The sequence below is a fragment of the Mustela nigripes genome, chromosome 3, assembly GCF_022355385.1.
Source record: "Mustela nigripes isolate SB6536 chromosome 3, MUSNIG.SB6536, whole genome shotgun sequence".
Classification (NCBI taxonomy): domain Eukaryota; kingdom Metazoa; phylum Chordata; class Mammalia; order Carnivora; family Mustelidae; genus Mustela; species Mustela nigripes.
Genome location: NC_081559.1, coordinates 23,866,042 through 23,887,254, shown reverse-complemented (window position 1 = coordinate 23,887,254; position 21,213 = coordinate 23,866,042). Strand labels below are relative to the sequence as shown.

The 21,213-nt window shown below is 37.8% G+C and overlaps 1 protein-coding gene and 1 pseudogene across 1 annotated transcript in view; both read right to left on the bottom strand.

The window, feature by feature from the left end:
• Positions 1 to 21,213, bottom strand: part of SPAG16 (sperm associated antigen 16) — a 1,019,820-nt gene that overhangs the window by 683,554 nt on the left and 315,053 nt on the right. The gene's annotated exons all lie outside the window — the stretch shown is intronic.
• LOC132013321 (formin-1-like) lies at positions 10,427 to 11,791 on the bottom strand (annotated as a pseudogene).

Genomic DNA, 21,213 nt, shown 5'->3' with positions numbered 1-21,213 from the left:
TTTATGTAAGTGCCACATTAAATAGAATATTTTACTGTGAATACTGATTTGGTTACATTTAGTGACATATTTAGTAACATATTTAATGAAAACATTTCAAATTCAGAGATATGTCTTTAAGTGATCTTTGTTTTGTACAGTTAATTAATAACACTATATTTTGCTAAATGATGTTTTCTTCATCCTTAAAACTAGTCCTGGGATCAAGCCCCGCATCGGGCTCTCTGCTCAGCAGGGAGCCTGTTTATGTAAGTGCCACATTAAATAGAATATTTTACTGTGAATACTGATTTGGTTACATTTAGTGACATATTTAGTAACATATTTAATGAAAACATTTCAAATTCAGAGATATGTCTTTAAGTGATCTTTGTTTTGTACAGTTAATTAATAACACTATATTTTGCTAAATGATGTTTTCTTCATCCTTAAAACTAGTCCTGGGATCAAGCCCCGCATCGGGCTCTCTGCTCAGCAGGGAGCCTGTTTCCCCCTCTCTCTCTGCCTGCCTCTCTGCCTACTTCTGATCTGTCAAATAAATAAATAAATAAAATCTTAAAAAAAAAAAAAGAATGAGTATGAGTGAGGCTATCAACAGGATGGGAATATGAGATCTGAGATGAAAGTGGGAATAGTATGTTATATTAGAAGAATTGAATATGGATTTTTTTTTTTAATGGCTTGAGCATGATCCAGGGAGTAGCAGGATGAAGATACAAGAAATGGTCACTTCATGAAAGGTTTTGTAAGCAATGTCTTAGAGTTTGGACTTAATCTCAAATAAATAAATGAAAACCAACTATGATAGCCAGCCTCCAAGACGATACCTAGAGATCTTTACCTCCTATTATTTACGTCATTTGAAATCCCCTTCCACAATTAGTTAGTGCTAACTATGTAAACAATAGAATATGATGGAAGTGATAAATGAGTTCTGAAATAAGATCATAAAAATCAGTGAAAAGTTCTGCCTTGCTTTCTTAAATCACTTACTCCGGGGTAAACTAGCCACCACACTGTGAAGGCACTCAAACAGCCATGGAGAGAAACCAACTTATAATCAGCAACTTCACAGCCATGTAAGTGAGCCTTCTTAGGAGTGGATGGATACTCTAGCCTCAATCAAGTTTTCATCTACCTGCAGCTTCAGCCAAGTCACCACAACCTCAGAGACGTCTCAGGCCAGAACCATCCAGCCAAACCACTCTTAAATCTTGGGCCCACAGAAACGGAGAAGAAAAGGAACTGATTTTTTTGTGGTTTTAAGCAACAAAGTTTTGATGTGATTTCTTATATGGCATTAGTTAATGAATTAAACCTACTAAATTTTTTGTGTGTTTTTGTTTTTCTTTTTAAATAGATGAGACAATGAGATATTTAAACATGGAATGCCATGATCAGATTTTCATATCAGAAAAATCTCTTTGGCTACATTGTGTAGAAAGGCTACAGAAAAGCAAAATGTGAGGCAAGTAGACTATTTTAGTATTTCAGACAAGTAGAAGTGACAGTGCCCTAAACTAGAATAAATAAATATTTATTATTTTTACACTTATCTTCATTGTTACATTTTCATTTATTGATATTTTAAAATAAAATACAGATTCTTTCCGGACAATTTTTAGAATAAAAAATGAAAATTTAAAATTAATTATCATCTAGACTTCTCGTTTAATTCAACTCAAAAAAATCATAAAAGTACAAGTGAGTAAAAGTTGTATTTACTCGGGGCCCCTGGGTGCTAGTGGGTTAAAGTCTCTGCCTTTGGCTCAGGCCATGATCCCAGGGTCCTGGGATCCAGCCCCACATTGGGCTCCCTGCTCAGCAGGGAGCCAGCTTCCCCCGCCCCCGCCCGCCCCCGCCTGCCTCTCTGCCTGCTTGCGATCTCTGTCTGTCAAATGAATAAATAAAATCTTAAAAAAAAAAAAAAAAAAGACATACTCAGGTTCCTTACCCACAGGAACTGAGTGAATAAATATTTGTTGTTTTAAGTTGACACATTTGGGGTAATTTGCTATACACCAATAGATAACAATATAGTGGTCTTGAAGAAGGAGTGCTGGAGATCAGGAGAGCCTACTCAGGGCTGGTCAGAGATGCCATGTCAACCAATACAGCAACTGTGACTAGATCTAGCCAAGTAAGGAGACATTTGTAGGGGGAAAAAAAAAAGTTGTATTTACTCAACAATTATTTGTTGAAGCTTTGCCAAATGAAAATAGACTCTGACGTTTTCCTGCCTCTTAGCAGACGACAAAGACCCTCCCAAAGTGCTAACATCTACTGATATTGTCAACTCTGTAATGACTTTGGAAACTGTTGTGGTAGTGTACAATAACCACACTCAGCAGCAATTGCCAAAATGATACACTTTACTTTGTCAGGTCTGTGGCAGATGCAACACAATTTGCCAAAGCACAAGAGAGTAATGTGGAGCCTGCGTCTTTACTTTCCCTACAATTATCTCTAATATTTGAGATATCAATTCAATTCTCTATTCTAATGGCAAATTATTTTCTTGATTGCCAGTGTTTTGGGGATTTGCATAAATCCTAGGTCTTTTTTTTTTTTTCAAGGAAAGCTGGTTTTATTGGGAGCTTGCTTAATGCTTTTCGATAAAGTAACAAACATCCCCACTATACTTGACCTCTTTCCTCATATTTAAGTTACAGTTCCGAGATGTTGTAAATTCTCTTTCTTAAGACTAAAAATATATTTATTATGTTAAGGGAGTTTTTTAAAAAGTACACTGGAATGCAAGAAGTACATAAAGTAGGATGTTTAATGCCCTTTATTTAGATTTTTGCCTGAAAAAAAAAAAATGCTTTCTTAAGAATGCCATAAATGAGCAAAGCTTCTGAACCAAAGTTACTCCGAACATTTTCCACTGTATTAATGTCTACAATTACACCTACTCTGTCCCTCTCTTTCCTCCCCCTAAATTCCCCCCCACTATTCTCTCTGAATAGATACCTTACAATTTAAAAAACTTCAGCATTTACCTCATCCAAATGACTCCTTTCTACAAATGAATAAACTAAGATCAAGATGGATCAAATATCCAGACTAACATGACTCAATTTGATGTCAAGGCTAAGTCTAAATTTGAGTTTCCTAAATTTTGTTTCAAAGTCAGCTTCCCTGCTCTGATACCTGGGAGCTCTCTGCACTCAGACACCCCTGGTCTTTTTGTGTCCCCGTGGATCCCAAGATCACACTGTCCCCACAAGGGCTCTACCTCCCACTTAGCCTCAGGAGCTTTGTGCCTCTGTGGAGCAGACTTCTAAAAGTTCTGATTTTGTGCTCCTCTGCTCTCTTACTTGCTGGGACCTGGCCCCTCAATCTCATTTTTTTCCCCCAGTTCCTATTGCTACTTTCATAGTTCAGGTTGCCCTAATCTTTAGTCTGAATAAATTCCACCATTTCTTGCCTACATTTATAGTCAAGTTCAATCCAAACCACACTACAAGTAGAGTCCTCCTTTTAACATATAGATCTGAATGTCAGTCCCATCTTAATATTCTTTAATAACTCCTCAGTGCCCTCAAGATATAGTCCAAATTCACTGATTCGGCTTTTTTTTTTTAATGTCCTTTATTTCTTTCAAATTATATTCAAATTATTTTTTCCTTCAACTATGAAGATGAATAAATAATCATAGTGTTTAACATTTATCAAATGCCTACTCCAACAAATGGGGAGCTTAAAGCCATGGCAGGCATGTTGCTAAGTTCTTTAGAAAGTTCATAGAGAGTAGAGCTATGTAGTTGTGATAAGCCATGATGTCATTATCTAGCTTCAGTCCCAGCTCAACCTGTTACTAGCTGTGTGTTACTAACCTCTTTGCCCTGCCTCACCTGCTGAGGTACTGAAACAAATTAGCACACATAAAACCTGACAAAAGTGAGCACTTAAGAATAGTGACTATTGCGGCACTTGAGAGGCTCAGTGGGTTAAGCCTCTGCCTTCAGCTCAGGTCATGATCTCTTGGTCCTGGGATCGAGCCCCCCCATCGGGCTCTCTGCTCAGCAGGGAGCCTGCTTCCCCCCTCTCTCTGCCTGCCTATCTGCCTACTTGTGATCTCTCTCCTATGTCAAATAAATTAAAAAAAAAAAAAAAAGAATAGTGACTATTACTTCTTCCTGCAACTCTATGGGGAAGTTACTTTTATTATCTTCACTTTACATTTGAGAAAATTATCATGGAGAACATTTCTTTAAAGTCTTGAGAGGACCAGGCATATACACTTAGATATATCATTCTATGACTTATGTAAATTACTGTTTTGTGCTAAGGCATCATTATCCTGCTCATGGTAAAACTGCCCAGTGAATAAACACAGACAGGACACAGACACTGAGAAGAATAGCCATAAAAGAAGAGGATGGGATAAGCACTCTTGGGGTTTTTTTGTTTGTTCAGTCTTGACTTTATATTTAGGAAGGCAGTCTCATAAAGTAGGTAAATATTGTACAAGTTTGTCCACCTGACAAGCAGATGCCAAGCCAAACTGAGGAGTACAAATTATCTTGGAAAGTAGTATCTGTGGAGAGACAAGGAAAAACAGGATTGGGCAGGAGGCATTGCCAGACAGCAGTGCAGATCTGACAAAGTCTCTGCCAGCCCAACTGGAAGCCTCAGAGCAGAGAGCTCACATTTGAGACATCGCCTGTTAAAAGGGAATGGCAAGGTACTTCCAGGACATTTTGGTTTAGTCACTTACTGAGGCCACTCTGTGGAGAAGATGACTCCAGCTCAAGCTGGGATGGACCTGAAAGTCTTAGCAGGTGGTTCTCACAGCTGGGCAATGTGTCCTTTAAAGGGGAACTAACCTGTCCATGTCTGCATTGTCTGCCACAGATGGTAAGAGCCACTCAATCACTAGCGAAGAGTAGGAATGAAAGACTAGACTTGTGTCGAGATGTTTTTATCCTAGGGTTCCATATGGAACTGGGAAATCCGTAAAAATATGAAGAATCACACTATATTCTGGGTTTGTTTCACTGTTTTCTGACACCTAGTTTTAGTAAAATCTTTTAAATGTTGGTATTCTCTTAGCAATGGAAGATCAAAAGGAGTGCCATTTGACTTCATTGGGTTAGAATGTTACAAAAGGAATAAGTAGCAGCACTAGAGAACAGGATAGTGAATTTCCCAATAATCTGAACAAACTTCTATCAACAAGGCCAGTTTAGGCTGTGCTTCAGTAACTATATGACTTCAACATATCAACAACTTATAACACAAAGGTTTATTTCTCACTCATCATACACATCTACCACTGGTCAGGCTTTGTCATGTCATCTTCTTTTTTTTTTTAAGATTTTACTTACTTGATAGGCAGAGATCACAAGTAGGCAGAGAGGCAGGCAGAGAGAGAGGAAGGGAAGCAGGCTCCCGGCTGAGCAGCAGAGAGCCCCGATGTGGGGCTCAATTCCAGGACCCTGGGATCATGACCTGAGCCAAAGGCAGAGGCTTTAACCCACTGAGCCACCCAGGTGTTTTTTAGGACACAGTATGTCTCCTCATCATAGGAAAGGGAAAAAGAGAGAATAGCTAAGCATGTGCGAACTCTTAAAGCATCTACCAGTGAGTAACATCTTTCATTTTTGTTCACATTTCATTGACCAAAACGCAACATATGGGTACACCTGAATTCAGTTTTATGGCCAGGTATAATCTTTCCACAGAGAAGAACAGAACATACAAGTGAGCAATAACACAGTCTATGACAAAACCCAGGGAGAAGCCCACCTCAGGGAATATGGGTGCCAGCACCCCTTAGTGTCAGGCTTTATCTCCCATGAGGGAATTATTATATCTTAAATCTTCTTGATTTATATCATCTAAGGAAGGTTTTCCCAATGAACAGTCAAAATAAAAGCCACTTTGAAATTTTAATTTTGTAAAATTGTTCTCCCTTATAATTCAGTAAATTGTAACATGGAGATCTCAGCTTCTGATGTGCTGTAGATTATGATATGTGATGAAGTATAAGGATATGTTGAAAAATATTTTATTTTTTAAAATTTTATTTATTTATATATTTATTTGACACAGAGAGAGAGAGAGAACAAGCAGGGAGAATAACAAGGGAGAGGGAGAAGCAGACCCTCTGCTGAGTAGGGAGCCCAATGTGGGGCTCCATCCCAGAACCCAGGGATCATGATCTGATCTGAAGGCAGATGCTTAACGGACTGAGCCATCCAGGTGCCTGATGAAAAATATTTTTTTAAAATTTAAAAGGACTATACAAAGGTGGACTATTATTGTTATGACACTGTAATTGGCATTGAATCCCCTTTCTTTTGAACCCAGATGGATTTTTAGATTCCCTGTCCCTACACACTACAATCCTCTCTACATATAGATCATCTTGAAAAGGATGCAGAAAGAAAAGCAGTTTTAGAAATACCTAAGAAATCCTCAATAAAGGGAAATGGAGAATTTAAACAATCTATAAAAGGAGGAGAGAAAGGGCGTTTCATGCAGATATTAGAATTGTTATCAACAGTCAACAGTTTCATTTAAGACACTTTTTTTTTTCACTTGGTATGTGATGCATTAAAAATGAAGAAGAGTGAAAATTGTTTCCACAAAATGAAAGAAACACAGAGAAATAAATGTAATGTCTAAAATATAAAGCTTCATAGCATCATTATTCTTTCATTAAGATGTAAGCAATGTTCTAGGAAATGTTGTGGTCCTAATTACAATATGATGGAATATACATTTGTCTTGAAAATAACACACTTGAGAAATATGCAATAGTCATTGTAACAGCCAAAACTTAAAAAAAAAAAAAGACACAAATATATTGTGTTATATTTCAACATCTCCTAAATAATACCTAAAGAGTTCAGGCTAGATATTTCAAAGAAAGATGGGCTGCTTTGAAAATGAGCTAACCCTTATTTTAAAATTTCATTCATATGTTTTAGTTTAGAAATACCTATATTTCTATGGAAATAATTTCTCTAATAATTAGACACTGGGGTGCCTGGGTGGCCAGTTGGTTAAGTGTCTGACTCTTGGTTTCAACTCAGATTGCGATCTCACAGTCATGGGATCAAGCCCTGTGTTGGGTTCCATACTCATTATGGAATATGCTTCAGATTCTTTCTTCCTCTCTCTCCCCCTCTACCCCTCCCTGCTCTTTCTCTGTCAAATAAATAAATAAAATCTAAAAAAAATAGAGACTAAATGAGTTAATTGTTTCAAATTTTTAATAGCCAAAGCTCTACAAGCTTTATAATAGCAAATCATTGGATAAGTTGGTATTTGCTTTCCTACAGCATTATGCAGATCCAGAAACATATTGATGATATACTGTGTTATACACATGTCTACACATTTCTTCACTGAATTACATGTGATAATGTATGGCCTGAAAGGGAACTGTAACTATTACAGATAGTTATGTTGGAATCATAGCCTAGTATTGACTCAGATATCTGGAGAGATGTTTTCCAGCAACTTCAATCACCTCAAAACCCATCGTATTTATTGAGAAAACATAAAAGTTTGAGTTGTCAAATCAGATTCACACAAATCACAAATTTACCCAGTAACAAGCCTGTAATATAATCAAATAGCACAAGCAAAGCAAGGAAATATCCAGAATGACCAACACAACTTCCCAGGCCTTTCTTATCACTCAAGACACACTGGCCCATATTATCAAATGAAGCCTCTAAGAGATATGCACGATCATGTGGCTTACCCAAAAAGGAGCTCTTTTAGCATGAAACATCTCCATTTTAAATAGTGGGACATAGTATATACATGGCACGGGGTGGGGGGGGGCATGCCTCATAACTTTATAGATTCTAGGTTTGTTTTCCATAAGCACACAAGTCATTTTGCTATGCAGCCGATAGATAATGATTCTCCCACTAGCACACACAATTTATGTTTCCTGGTGGTCTGTTACTAGCATATTTTAAACAAATTTCATTTCCAGGCTGTCCTCAGTAAAGGAAGGCCTGCAGTCCTTCTCCTGATTATTTCCTTCCCATATTTACTATAACTAATAATGATAAATGTCATTTATCAGAAAAATAAGAGTGTGGTAGAGACAAGGGAAGTGAAAGAAAACAGAAAAGAGAATTCAGGAGTGACAAGAAAAATGATCAAGAGGCAAGAGGAGTGAGGGGGGCAATTGCAGGCCATGAACACCCAAAGTGGAAGAGATGAGCAACTACCACAGCAATTGTGATACACAACAGAAGTGCCGTGGTAGTGATTCCTAGCAGTGGCATTACTTAGGAAAAGAGAAAGCTAGCAATCATAATAATTGCTAACATATATTAATCCCCTACTATGTGCCAGGACTATCCCTTGTCCTTGATGTGCCTTATTTCATTTAACCATCACAGTTTAGAGGCGTTCTACTATTTTACAGAAGGAGATAGCAAATCATTTGCCTAAGCTGTTGTAGGTAAGAAAGGAGCAAAGTCAGACTCAAATTCAGTTCAGTGACACAAGATCCAATATACTGAATTTCTGCAATCTGGTATGGATGTGCTATGTAGCAGGACAACCAAGGCTGTCACTCCAACTCAGGCATCTTAGTGTGACAGTAAGGAAAAGAGGGACAGAGTATATTTGGCCAGGTGAGTACTCCGAGTGTCAGACAATTTGAAGTGATCAGTATATAGATGGTGACAAAAGTTTGGGAAATAAATAAGATTACTCAAGGACAGTGTGTAGAATGAGAAGAAAATAGAGCTGTGTTAAGAACTCTAGGGAAATAATTTTAAAAGCATAGCCCATGAAAAAAGACTAAAGAATGGACAAAGAAGGGAAAATGGTAACTAGGAAAAAAAAAAGTGGTATCCTAGAACCCAAGAAGAGAGAATATCACCAGAATTGGGTAGTCAACTGATGAACAAAAAGGTAAGAAAAATTGAAGTGAATAGAATACACTCGTATTAGGAATAAAAGCAAGCTGCTGAATACTGGGAGTAGTTTACTAGAGTAAAACATTGAAGACAGTGGGCAGAAGATTAAGAAATGAATGAGAGGTGAGGAAGATAAGGTAAAAATAAAAGCCTTTAGTTGTAAAAAGCACTCTATCAAATAGGTTGGTAGCTACAGCTGAGCATGTGAAAACATTTTTGTTTGCTCTTGTTTATTAATATTTTCACTTTCTAAAGGAGACATTTAAATATGTTTTTACATGCTAATAGGAAATACTCTGAAATAAGGAGATGCTAAAGATACACAGGAAGATAAATTATTTAATTAATGGAGTATATCAGTTTTTTTAGGGAGAATTAATTATATTATATTATAACCCTGTTTACATTGATTCACAATATTCCCAGGCTTCATAAACTCACTTGGAGCTGGTGTGGGAGGGGTGGGTAGGGGTGGAGATTTGTTCCTGGTTTATGTTCCATGTGTGAATAATCTACCTAAGGTTCCCAAAATTATCAAGAAGATTTGTCTGTCAATAACTAAGTAAAGCTAGAAATCCCCTACCCAGTCACTTAGAGATATTTTTCTGAACCTGAATGCCCAGGTATCCAAGGGGAATGAGACATTCTACTGGACCAAAGGGCAAGGCATGAAAATTTCAATACAAGCTATAGCAACTTAGATGTCTCTAGGTTCACACGTTCCCCTAAGCCTGATTATTTTGTTTCTTCTTTGTTTCTATCCCTTGTATCACCTCCACACTGAGAAGAGTGGCCTGAATTGGACATGAAACACTCAAAGTGACAGCAGGCAAAGGATCCCTCTTCATTCTGGACCCATTCCACATTCTTAGTCCTGAGCCATGAAAAGCTGTGGGGGGGGGGGGGGGCAGGGGTTTCAGTGCCTCATATGCTTATGTGTAGTTTGCAGACCCAAGAGCCCAGTTAAGGCAAGAGTCACTTCAGTTCCTCATTAGAGTTCTAGGTTTTCAAAGGCTTTGGCATGAAAACCCAAATCATAGAGTAACAACTCTAGACCATGAATGGAGAGAGAAACAACCACATGCAAAGAGGATGGAAAGGTAACCTGTCAAAGAGCAGGTGGAAGGATCTGGGGGAAAGCTGGCACATTCAGGCTACACTTACCAGATAAAACATTTAGAATTCGGACATCTTTTTAACTGCATCAGCAGAACCTTAAACAGAGCAATGACTCTTCCTCAGTTACCCTTTTGGCCAGAATGTTTAGTCTAGAAAGAATTACTAAGCTGCTAGAATGAGAAAGGGGAATCATGAGAGGTGGGGGAAGTGGTTGAGATGTATTCTATCCAGCAACACAAATCTCCTGGCTACTTTTCCCAGCAGTCAAGTCATTCTGTTGCAGGGATGATGATGCTATGACCTAACTCCTTGCACAATTCTGGCGCAATTATTTGGAGCTAGGAAGCAAGAAGGCAGAGATTGCTCTTTTCCTTTTGGTCTAACAGAAAAGTGTTTAAGAATCTTTACTGCTCACGTTTATCCAGCAACTTCAATTCTTCTTCTCTCAATATCTTCTAACACATTCTTGTTTTAACCAATTCATCCTCTTGGGCTCTATTTTCATATAAGGAAGCCATGGTCTCCAGATCAACCACAGAGTCATCCACTGCTGAATATCCTTCATTTCTAAATGCAAATTAGATATCAAGATTCCCACAGTTAGAAATTGGTTTCCATCCAAAAGCTTGATAATCTTTTCAACCTTGTTCTCTCATAGGTATCTGACAGAGGTTTTTTCTTCCTTCTGCTGAGTTATGGATTTGGAGAATAAATACTCAAATCCACTAGTACCCTGAATAGCAGGTTCTTCTAAGGACTCCCAAAAAGCTGGTGGAGCATTTTGGCTTTCTTTTAAATCACTTATTTGTATTCCAGTCCAGTAAAAAGGCTTCATGGGACAACTTGGCACAATGGCTTGCTTTCAAGGAAATTGGCTAGAAGAAGGGACAACTCTGAAAAAGAGTTCAGGAGGAAGTGGTGGTGCAAGTCTTGAGGGTGTTGGAGCATAAGGACCCCCCCCCACACACACACACACTGTTGCACAGAGCAGCAGATTTGGGAAGTGGTGGTAGAGGAGGAGGTGGAGAAGATACAGCCCTTGGAAGCAGAGAAGGTGGTAGAGGTGGTGGTGGTCTAGCACTTACAGAGGGTGGTGGAGGTACTGGTAGCAAAGGTCCAGGTCCCAGTAGGAGAGGAGTGGGGGGAGGGAAGGGGAGGAATGGCTACTGGTAGGGTTGGTATAGGAGGAGGTGGTGATGATTTTTGCTGATTTAATGAGATGTCTTCCACAGACTGAAGCAGTGTTACCTGGTGGCTTTGTTGTCATTTGGGGGACAGGGTTGGCTTAAAGAGGAGATATTCAGCTTTTCAGGTATTATCTGGTTACTTCTGATTATCTTGCTCTCACCTTCATAGGTTTTGAGGAAAGTCTATCTGGATGAATACATTTCTGTAGGTCTCTAGAGAACTGTTATTTTCAGTGGAGACACACACATCTCTCATCTCTTCACATCCTCCTCACCATCATTATTCTACCTTGTATTTGAGATTTTCATGAGTAAACACTGCATGCACACCCTGGGTATGAAATGACTAAAATTTAAGCCGATCCTGTAGGTTTTCGATTTTGACTTTATGCTCCTTCAAGTGTAAAATAATAGTTTAGTATTCTGCTTCAGTGTACTTCAATCCCACTTTTTCTTCTGTGTCTTTTGTCTTTGGGGATGATCAGACAGTTTGGAGTCTGCCTGGAATCTTTTGTCCTGTTCAGTAGGGCTGTGGTCAGGCTTTTTCTTAACAGCAACCTCCTTATGCTCATTTTTCCACATCTTCAAAATGAAGTCACAAGACCAAATAAAAGACAAAGCCAGAAAACTCCTTAGGCTTTTCTTTCCATTTGAGTTTTGTATCATCTTCCCTGCCTTCATGGCATGGCAGTATATTCATTTATTATTATTATATTCATTTATTATTATTATTATTACATATAACAAATGACCACAAACCTTATGGCATAAAATAAGATAAATTTATTCTTATTATATCACCTTCTCCTCTTCCTTGACAAAATCTCCTTCTGGCTCCCTCTTGTCAGATTACATTGTAATCTTTATGTGATTACATTTAGGACAGATTCAGAAAATCCAAAATAATCTCTCTCAAGATCCTTAATTTCATCATATTCACACAGTCCCTCTTGTCATATAAGGTAATATTCACATGTTTCAGGGATTAGAAACTAGGTATTTGGGAGAATTTACCCATTGTATTATTCTGCCTACCACATGGTACAAGTCTTATAATGTACAATAATGTGTTGTCTTACTCTAAATATATGACTGTAAATAACAAATATCATTCTTTAATGCTCCACAATTCCACTATACTGTGTACTTACTCTGACACTAAACAAAATGAGTATTTTAAACCTCCTTCTTTGTCCAATGATGGCCTTATCTCCAGCCTCACCTCCTTTCCACTTAATGTCCTCTCAAATAATGACCCTTATAAAATAGACTCAGGGTATACTTTCGTTACAAAATGTACCTGCCTACCCACAACTAGACTTCTGTCCATCCCCCCTCTATTTTTTTCTTGCAATAAATGAAATGTCCCTATTCATATCAAACCTCTCTATTTGTGTACTAGCTCCCACTGCTGCTCACTTCTCATGGACTTGGCTCCTCCAATTGTCTGTCCTTTTGCATCATTTTTAATGAATCAAATCGTAGCAGCATACATATTCTAAAATCTTCTTACTTTAGAAAACCAGCTTTTCTAAACACACTTCCCTGCAGCTATTATTCCTCTTGGTTCCCTTTCACAATACACTTTATTGGGAGATGCTGTCTATCGTCTGTCTTTTCTCCTTCAAAGAGATAAAGAAAAATAATGATGGACTGATTAAGAATATATTTAGAAGATGAAACACTTGTTGATCCATTTGATGCAGGAGATAAGTAAAAGAAAGGAACAAGAGTAACGCTTAGGTGTTTTTTCCCCCTGCTTGAATAATTTTGTGGTATCATTCAATGAATTGAGGAGAAAAAAGAGGAATACTTTTAAGATAAAGCTGCATTCAGAGTCAGTCTCTCCCCATATCACTCCATCATTCAGCTGAAATTTCTCTTGGAACAAATGACCTCTATGCTCCTATGCTAATTTCAACAGCTATTCACTGTTTTAATTTTACTGGATCTCCTGCCAAACAGTTGAACTTTTGTTTCTTCCTGAACTAATTTTTCTTGGATTCTTGGGATCACTCTTCCTTGGCTTTTCCCCTACTTCACTAGGTATTTCTCAGTTCCTTCCATTGATCCTTCTATTATCAAAACTCCTCTTTCATGTAAACATTGAAGTGTCCCAGAGCTATGCACTGGGTGGTTTTTTTTTTTTTTTCCTTTTTTCTTAATGTCTCCTAAAATTATTTCACCTGGTCCCATGGCTTTATAACCTATATACTACTGGGTCTCAAATATTTTTTTTAAAGATTTTATTTATTTATTTGAGAGAGAGACAGTGAGAAAGAGCATGAGCGAGGAGAAGGTCAGAGGGAGAAGCAGACTCCCCGTGGAGCTGGGAACCCGATGTGGGACTCGATCCCAGCAGTCGGGGATTGTGACCTGAGCCGAAGGCAGTCATCCAACCAACTGAGCCACTGGGTCTCAAATATTAATGGCAGTGCTAACCTCTCTTCTGAATTCTAAACTTGTATTTCCAACTGCCAATTAGACATCCCCACTTGCATGTCTAATAAGCATCTCAGATTTAGCATGCCCAAAACTTAACTCTGATTCCATCTCAAAAAAGAAAGAAATTTTGCCATTTGGAATGTCATGCATGGAGCTAAAGAGCATTATGCTAAGCAAAATAAGTCAGTCAGAGAAAGACAAATACCATGTGGCTTCATTAATTGGTGAAATTTAAGAAATTGAACAAACAACCAAAGGGGGGGAGCAAGAGAGAAGCAAACTAAGAAAGGGATTCTTGACTGTAGATAACAAACCAATGATTGCCAGAAGGGAGATGGGGGGTGGGAGTGGGGAGGATGGGTTCAGTGCATTGTGGGGAATAAGGATTGCACTTGTGAGGAGCACTGGGTGTTGTGTGTAAGTGTTGAATCACTGTGTTGTATACCTGAAATTAATATTATGCTGTATGTTAACTAACTAGAATTTAAACAAAAACTTAAAAAAATAAAAGGACCCACCCAGGTACCTATTATCTAATAGATTACCAATCTATCTAATAGATTGTCTTAATATCTTAATATTTTTCAAAGCATTTATTGCTAAATGCCCCTGTCAAAAGACACAGGGTATCAGAATGGATAAAAAAACAAAACCCATCTATATGTTGCCTCCAAGAAACACATTTTAAGCCCGAAGACACCTCCAGATTTAAAGTGAGGGGGTGGAAAAGAATTTACCATGCTAATGGACATCAGAAGAAAGCAGGGGTGGCAATCCTTATATCAGATCAATTAGATTTTAAGCCAAAGACTATAATAAGAGATGAGGAAGGATACTATATCATACTCAAAGGGTCTGTCCAACAAGAAGATTTAACAATTTTAAATATCTATGCCCCCAATGTGGGAGCAGCCAACTATATAAACCAATTAATAACAAAATCAAAGAAACACATCAACAATAATACAATAATAGTAGGGGACTTTAACACTCCCCTCACTGAAATGGACAGGTCATCCAAGCAAAAGATCAGCAAGGAAATAAAGGCCTTAAACGACACACTGGACCAGATGGACATCACAGATATATTCAGAATATTTCATCCCAAAGCAACAGAATACACATTCTTCTCTAGTGCACATGGAACATGCTCCAGAATAGATCACATCCTCGGTCCTAAATCAGGACTCAACCGGTATCAAAAGATTGGGATCATTCCCTGCATATTTTCAGACCACAATGCTCTAAAGCTAGAACTCAACCACAAAAGGAAGTTTGGAAAGAACCCAAATACATGGAGACTAAACAGTATCCTTCTAAAGAATGAATGGGTCAACCGGGAAATTAAAGAAGAATTGAAAAAAATCATGGAAACAAATGATAATGAAAATACAACGGTTCAAAATCTGTGGGACACAACAAAGGCAGTCCTGAGAGGAAAATATATAGCGGTACAAGCCTTTCTCAAGAAACAAGAAAGGTCTCAGGTACACAACCTAACCCTACACCTAAAGGAGCTGGAGAAAGAACAAGAAAGAAACCCTAAGCCCAGCAGGAGAAGAGAAATCATAAAGATCAGAGCAGAAATCAATGAAATAGAAACCAAAAAAAACAATAGAACAAATCAACGAAACTAGGAGCTGGTTCTTTGAAAGAATTAATAAAATTGATAAACCCCTGGCCCGACTTATCAAAAAGAAAAGAGAAAGGACCCAAATAAATAAAATCATGAATGAAAGAGGAGAGATCACAACTAACACCAAAGAAATACAAACTATTATAAGAACATACTATGAGCAACTCTACGGCAATAAATTTGACAATCTGGAAGAAATGGATGCATTCCTAGAAACATATAAACTACCACAACTGAGCCAGGAAGAAATAGAAAGCCTGAACAGACCCATAACCAGTAAGGAGATTGAAACAGTCATTAAAAATCTCCAAACAAACAAAAGCCCAGGGCCAGACGGCTTCCCGGGGGAATTCTACCAAACATTTAAAGAAGAACTAATTCCTATTCTCCTGAAACTGTTCCAAAAAATAGAAATGGAAGGAAAACTTCCAAACTCATTTTATGAGGCCAGCATCACCTTGATCCCAAAACCAGACAAGGATCCCACCAAAAAAGAGAGCTATAGACCGATATCCTTGATGAACACAGATGTGAAACTAATCATATTTTCCTATCAGCTCATCATCTCCACCCTCCTACAGAATATAAGCTTTCTGAGAATAGGATATTAAGATATGTGTTATTCATTTCTGTGACCCAAGAAGCTAAACCAGTACCAGGTACAATATAGACAATAAATAGGTATAAAATGAAAGAGTGAAAAATGAAGGCTTTGGCAGCTGGTAACTAAGCATGGTTGAAAGAATTAGTCTAAGATAGAAATACAGAATTTTTTTCCTCTGCTACCTTGTTAGTGTAATTTGGTAGTTGAAAAGTAAGGAAATTTTAGAGAGTTTCTCCTGATGGCCATTGTTTGGAAAAAATTAGAGTAGAACCCTCACCTTCAACTAGTAAACTGGATGAAATTTAATCTACAGATTGTGTGTTTGTGTGTGTGTGTGTGTGTGTTGCAGTTTTTCTTGTTTTGCCTTAGAGCACAAAAGAATGAAGTAAATTTCAATATTTATTTAAGAGATTTGACATGAAATACATATTTCTAGGTTTTCTTCTATGAATAAAATACCTTCGACCCACATTCTAGCATGACAACTACCTAGTAGAGGTGAGTGGTAGCTGCCCCATTTAGATAGGACTTACAAGTGCCCACTATGTCCACTTCACTCATTTTATCCTATCTCATGTCCTGTGCATTTGGTTTTCCTGAATTAAAGCTGGAAATGAAAATATTTAGCATCCCACTAAAGAGGTGTTCTACCACCAAAAACCATCTAGATAATCTCAAGTCACTCTGTGTATAAAGCTTCATTTACACAAGGGCAACTTGGCACTTTATTGACTTTACTTAATACTTAGTTGTCATGATACTCCATTCTGTAAGGTAAAAAATATAGGATAAGGGTAATGTTAGGTTAGAATTTGTTAACAGCCCTTTAAAATAACTGATTTTTTTAGCAAATAACATCATGTGTTCTTGTTTAATGCCATTGTTGTGTGTGTGTGTGTGTGTGTGTGTGTGTGTTTAATGTGCAGGTTGTATGGTGCAAAGGTAAATAAATGAGAAATAGTCCTCTCTATAAAGCAAGCATGTAAAACATGAGTTTCAGTGTGCTGCAGTGAAGCCTGGTCTTAACTTCCGTTTTGCTCCAAATATAGCCTAGATTTTAGCCTTTGCCCTTTGCTCACATTATGACATCTCAATCTGTGTGCTGATTCTGTGCTCTATCTCCAAACTGATGTTTCTACATAGCCCCAATAGTTTTGCCTCATTGCTTTAAGTTGCATGTGCCCAATGACTAAATTCACTGAGCATGAGAATTGATAAATTAGCCACTCAGACTTGCAAGGTGTTCAAGTTGAGAAGATGTCAAAGAGGATTAATATAAAATTTACATACATCCCAAGCTTACAGAAACATGGTCAGCATTTTTCTTTGTCATGGTTTGCTTAGCAATGCATGTTGACATGTGAAGTAGAAGTCAAATATTGATGATTCTTTTACAGTGATATTAAGATTCTAGTTGTATATTAAAAAAATAAATCTACCTTTGGGGGAGGAGTCAAGATGGTGGAGGAGTAGCAGACTGAGATGACATCAGGTCACAGGAGTTCAGCTAGATAGTTATAAAACCATTTTGAACACCTACAAACCCAACAGGGGATCAAAGAGAAGAAGAGCAGCAATTCTAGAAACAGAAAATCAACTACTTTCTGAAAGGTAGGACAGGCAGATAAGTGTATCTGAATCTACGGGAAGATAGACCGTTGGGGGAGGGGCCAGCTCCTGGTAAGGGTGGAGCAATGGAGCACAAACTTCAAACTTTCAAAAGTCTGCTCCATTGAGGGACCTCACTCCAGAGGCTAAGCGGTGTGAAGCCCTTGAGGATACAGCATGTTATTAGGACCTATGGGGTCACAGAAGGATTGGGGGTGTCTGAGTGTAGTAGAGCTCACAGGTATCAGCGTGGGGAAGCTAGCTACAGAGACGGAGCCGAGAAGTGAGCTCTCAGCATGGGATTATCTTAAACTGTGATCTGTGGCACTGATCTTTGAGCAGGGACCCCACAAGTGGTAGACCTGGGGAGACCCACCTTCATCCGCCTAAGAGCAGAGCAGCAAGAATCTGCTGGGTTTGGAGACTCCAGATGGGGCATGTGTCAGAGACAGAAATGCTTGGTTACAGGCCAGGTGAGCCTGAGTGCATCCGGAGACCAAGGAAACGGGAATGATTGAGCACTTTTCTCTTAGGGTGCACTGAGGAGTAGGGCACTGAGATCTCGTCTCCTCTGGGCTGGAGATTGAGAGGAGCCCATTTTCATTCCTGACCTCCAGAGCTCTATGGAAAGTGTTCAGGGAATAAAAGCTCCCAAGAGCAAACCCAAGAAGATTATTTAGCCCAGCCCCTGGCAAGGGCAGTGCAATTATGACTCAGGCAAAGTCATTTGAGAATCACTACAACAGGCCCCTGCCACAGAAGATCAACAAGAACATGCAGACAAGACCAAGCTCACTGATCAAGAACAGCAGAATACCAGAGGAGGGGAAAGCAAAACATGGAATTCATGGCTTTCTCCCCATGATTCTTTTAGTCTTGCAAAGTTAATTAATTGATTTTTTCTTTCTTATTCTAATGTTTTCAACTTTTCCTCTTTCCTCTTTTAACGTTTTTTAACCAATTTATCTTAACAATACCTTTCTTAAAAAAATATTTTTAAACCTTCATTATTATAGTCATATTTTATCCTTCATTGTATCTAACTTTATTTTTTGTATACAAATAGGGTTTTTTCTTCTAAAATTTTTTTGGGGTATAATTTCTTCTAAAAGATTAAAATATACCCTAAATCTAGCACAGGGCTTTATTCAAGTCCCCAGCCTGGGGACCTGAAATTTCTCTCCACTTTCTTTTTCAAACCAAATTATCTTATCATTTCCTTATTTTTAGATATTTAAAAAAAATTTTCATCTTTACAGTCATAGTCCACCCCTTCATCGTGTTTATCCCTATTTTTGTATATATATACTATTTTTCTTTAAAATATCGGGAGATAGTTTCTTTTAAGAGACCAAAATACACTCAAAATCAAGTGGGTGGGCCTGCTCCATTCATCAGTGTGTGTGTGTGTGTGTGTGTATAATTTTTTTTTAACTTTTTTTAAAATTCTTTTTATATCCTTTCTTCTCCCCCTGATTTCAGGTCTCTTCTGATTTGAACAGTGTATATTTTTCTGAGGTCTTTGCCACTCTTATAGTATTTTATTCTCTCATTCATATATTCTTGTCTGGATAAAATGACAAGGCAGAAAAAAGAACAAGAGACAAAACCAAAGGCTAGGGACCTAATCAATATGGACATTGGTAATGTGTCAAATCCAGAGTTCAGAATGACGATTCTCAAGGTGCTAGCTGGGCTTGGAAAAAGGCATGGAAGACATAAGAGAAACCCTATCTGGAGAAATAAAAGCCATTTATGGAGTACTAAAATCACTAATATCTAACCAAGCTGAAATCAGAAAAGCTATTAATGAGGTGCAATCAAAAATGGAGGCTCTCACTGCTAGGATAAATGAGGCAGAAGAGAGAATTAGTGATATAGAAGACCAAATGACAGAGAAGAAAGAAGCTGAGCAGAAGAGAGACAAACAACTACTGGACCACAAGGGGAGAATTCAAGAGATAAGTGCTACTGTAAGATGAAATCATATTAGAATAGTTGGGATCCCAGAAGAAGAAGAGAGAGGGGTGCAGAAGGTTTATTGGAGGGAATTATAGTAGAGAATCTCCCTAATATGGCAAAGGGAACAAGTGTAAAATCCAGGAGGCACAGAGAATCCCCTCAAAAATCAATAAAAATAGGTACACCCCATCATCTAATAGTAAAACATACAAATCTTAGTGACAAAGAGAAAATCCTGAAAGCACCCTGGGACAAGAGATCTGTAACATACAATGGTAAAAATATTAGATTGGCAGCAGACTTATCCACAGAAAGCTGTCAGGCCAGAAAAAACTGGCCTGATATATTCAGAGCACTAAATGAGAAAAATATGCTACAAAGAATATTATATAAAGTTAGGCTATCATTGAAAATAGGAGAGATAAAAAGCTTCCAGGACAAACCAAAATTAAAAGAATTTGCAAACACCAAATCAGCCCTACAGGAAATATTGAAAAGGGTCCTCTAAGCAAAAAGAAAACCTAAAAGTTACAGGCCAGAAATGAACAAAGACAATATACAGTAATAGTCTCCTTAAAGACAATGCAATGACACTAAATTCATATCTCTCAATAGTTATCCTGAATGTAAATGAGCTAAATGCCCTAATCAAAAGACAATGGGTATCAGAATGGATTAAAAAAAAAATCAATATGCTGTCTACAAGGAACTCATTTTAGACCCAAAGACACCTCCAGATTTAAAGTGAAGGGGTGGAAAATAATTTACCATGCTCATGGACATCAAAAGAAAGCTGGAATGGCAATCCTTGTATCAGATCAATTAGATTTTAAGCCAAAGACTATAATAAGAGGTGAGGAAGGACACTATATCATACTCAAAGGGTCTGGCCAACAAGAATTTAACAATTTTAAGTATCTATACTCCTAACATGTAAGCAGCCAACTATATAAACCAATTAAAACCAAAATCAAAGAAACACATCGGCAGTAATATAATAATAGTAAGGGACTTTAAAACCCCCTCACTGAAATGGACAGATCATCCAAGCAAAGATCAACAAGGAATTAAAAGCTTTAAATGACACACTGGACCAGATGGACATCTCAGATATATTCAGAACATTCCATCCCAAAGAAAAAAAAATACACATTCTTCTCTAGTGCGTATGGAACATTCTCCAGAGGAGATCACATCCTGGGTCACAAATCAGGTCTCAATTGGTACCAAAAGATTGGGATTATTCCCTGCATATTTTCAGACCACAGTGCTCTGAAACTAGAACTCAATCACAAGAGGAAAGTTGGACAGAACCAAAATACATGGAGGCTAAAGAGCATCCTACTAAAGAATGAAAGGGGTGACAAGGAAATTAAAGAAGAATTGAAAAAAATTCACGGAAACAAATAATAATGAAAACACAACTGTTTAAGATCTTTGGGACACAGCAAAGGTGGTCCTCAGAGGAAAGTATATAGCAATACAAGCCTTGCTCAAGAAATAAGAAAGGTCTCAAATATACAACCTAACCATACACCTAAAGGAGCTGGAGAAAGAGCAGCAAAGAAAACCTAAACCCAGCAGGAGAAGAGACATAATAAAGATCAGAGCATAAATCAATGAAATAGAAACAAACAAAAACAACAACAACAAAACCAGTAGAACAAATCAATGAAACTAGGAGCTGGTTCTTTGAAAAAATTAATAAGAATGATAAACCCTGGACACACTTATCAAAAATAAAAGAGA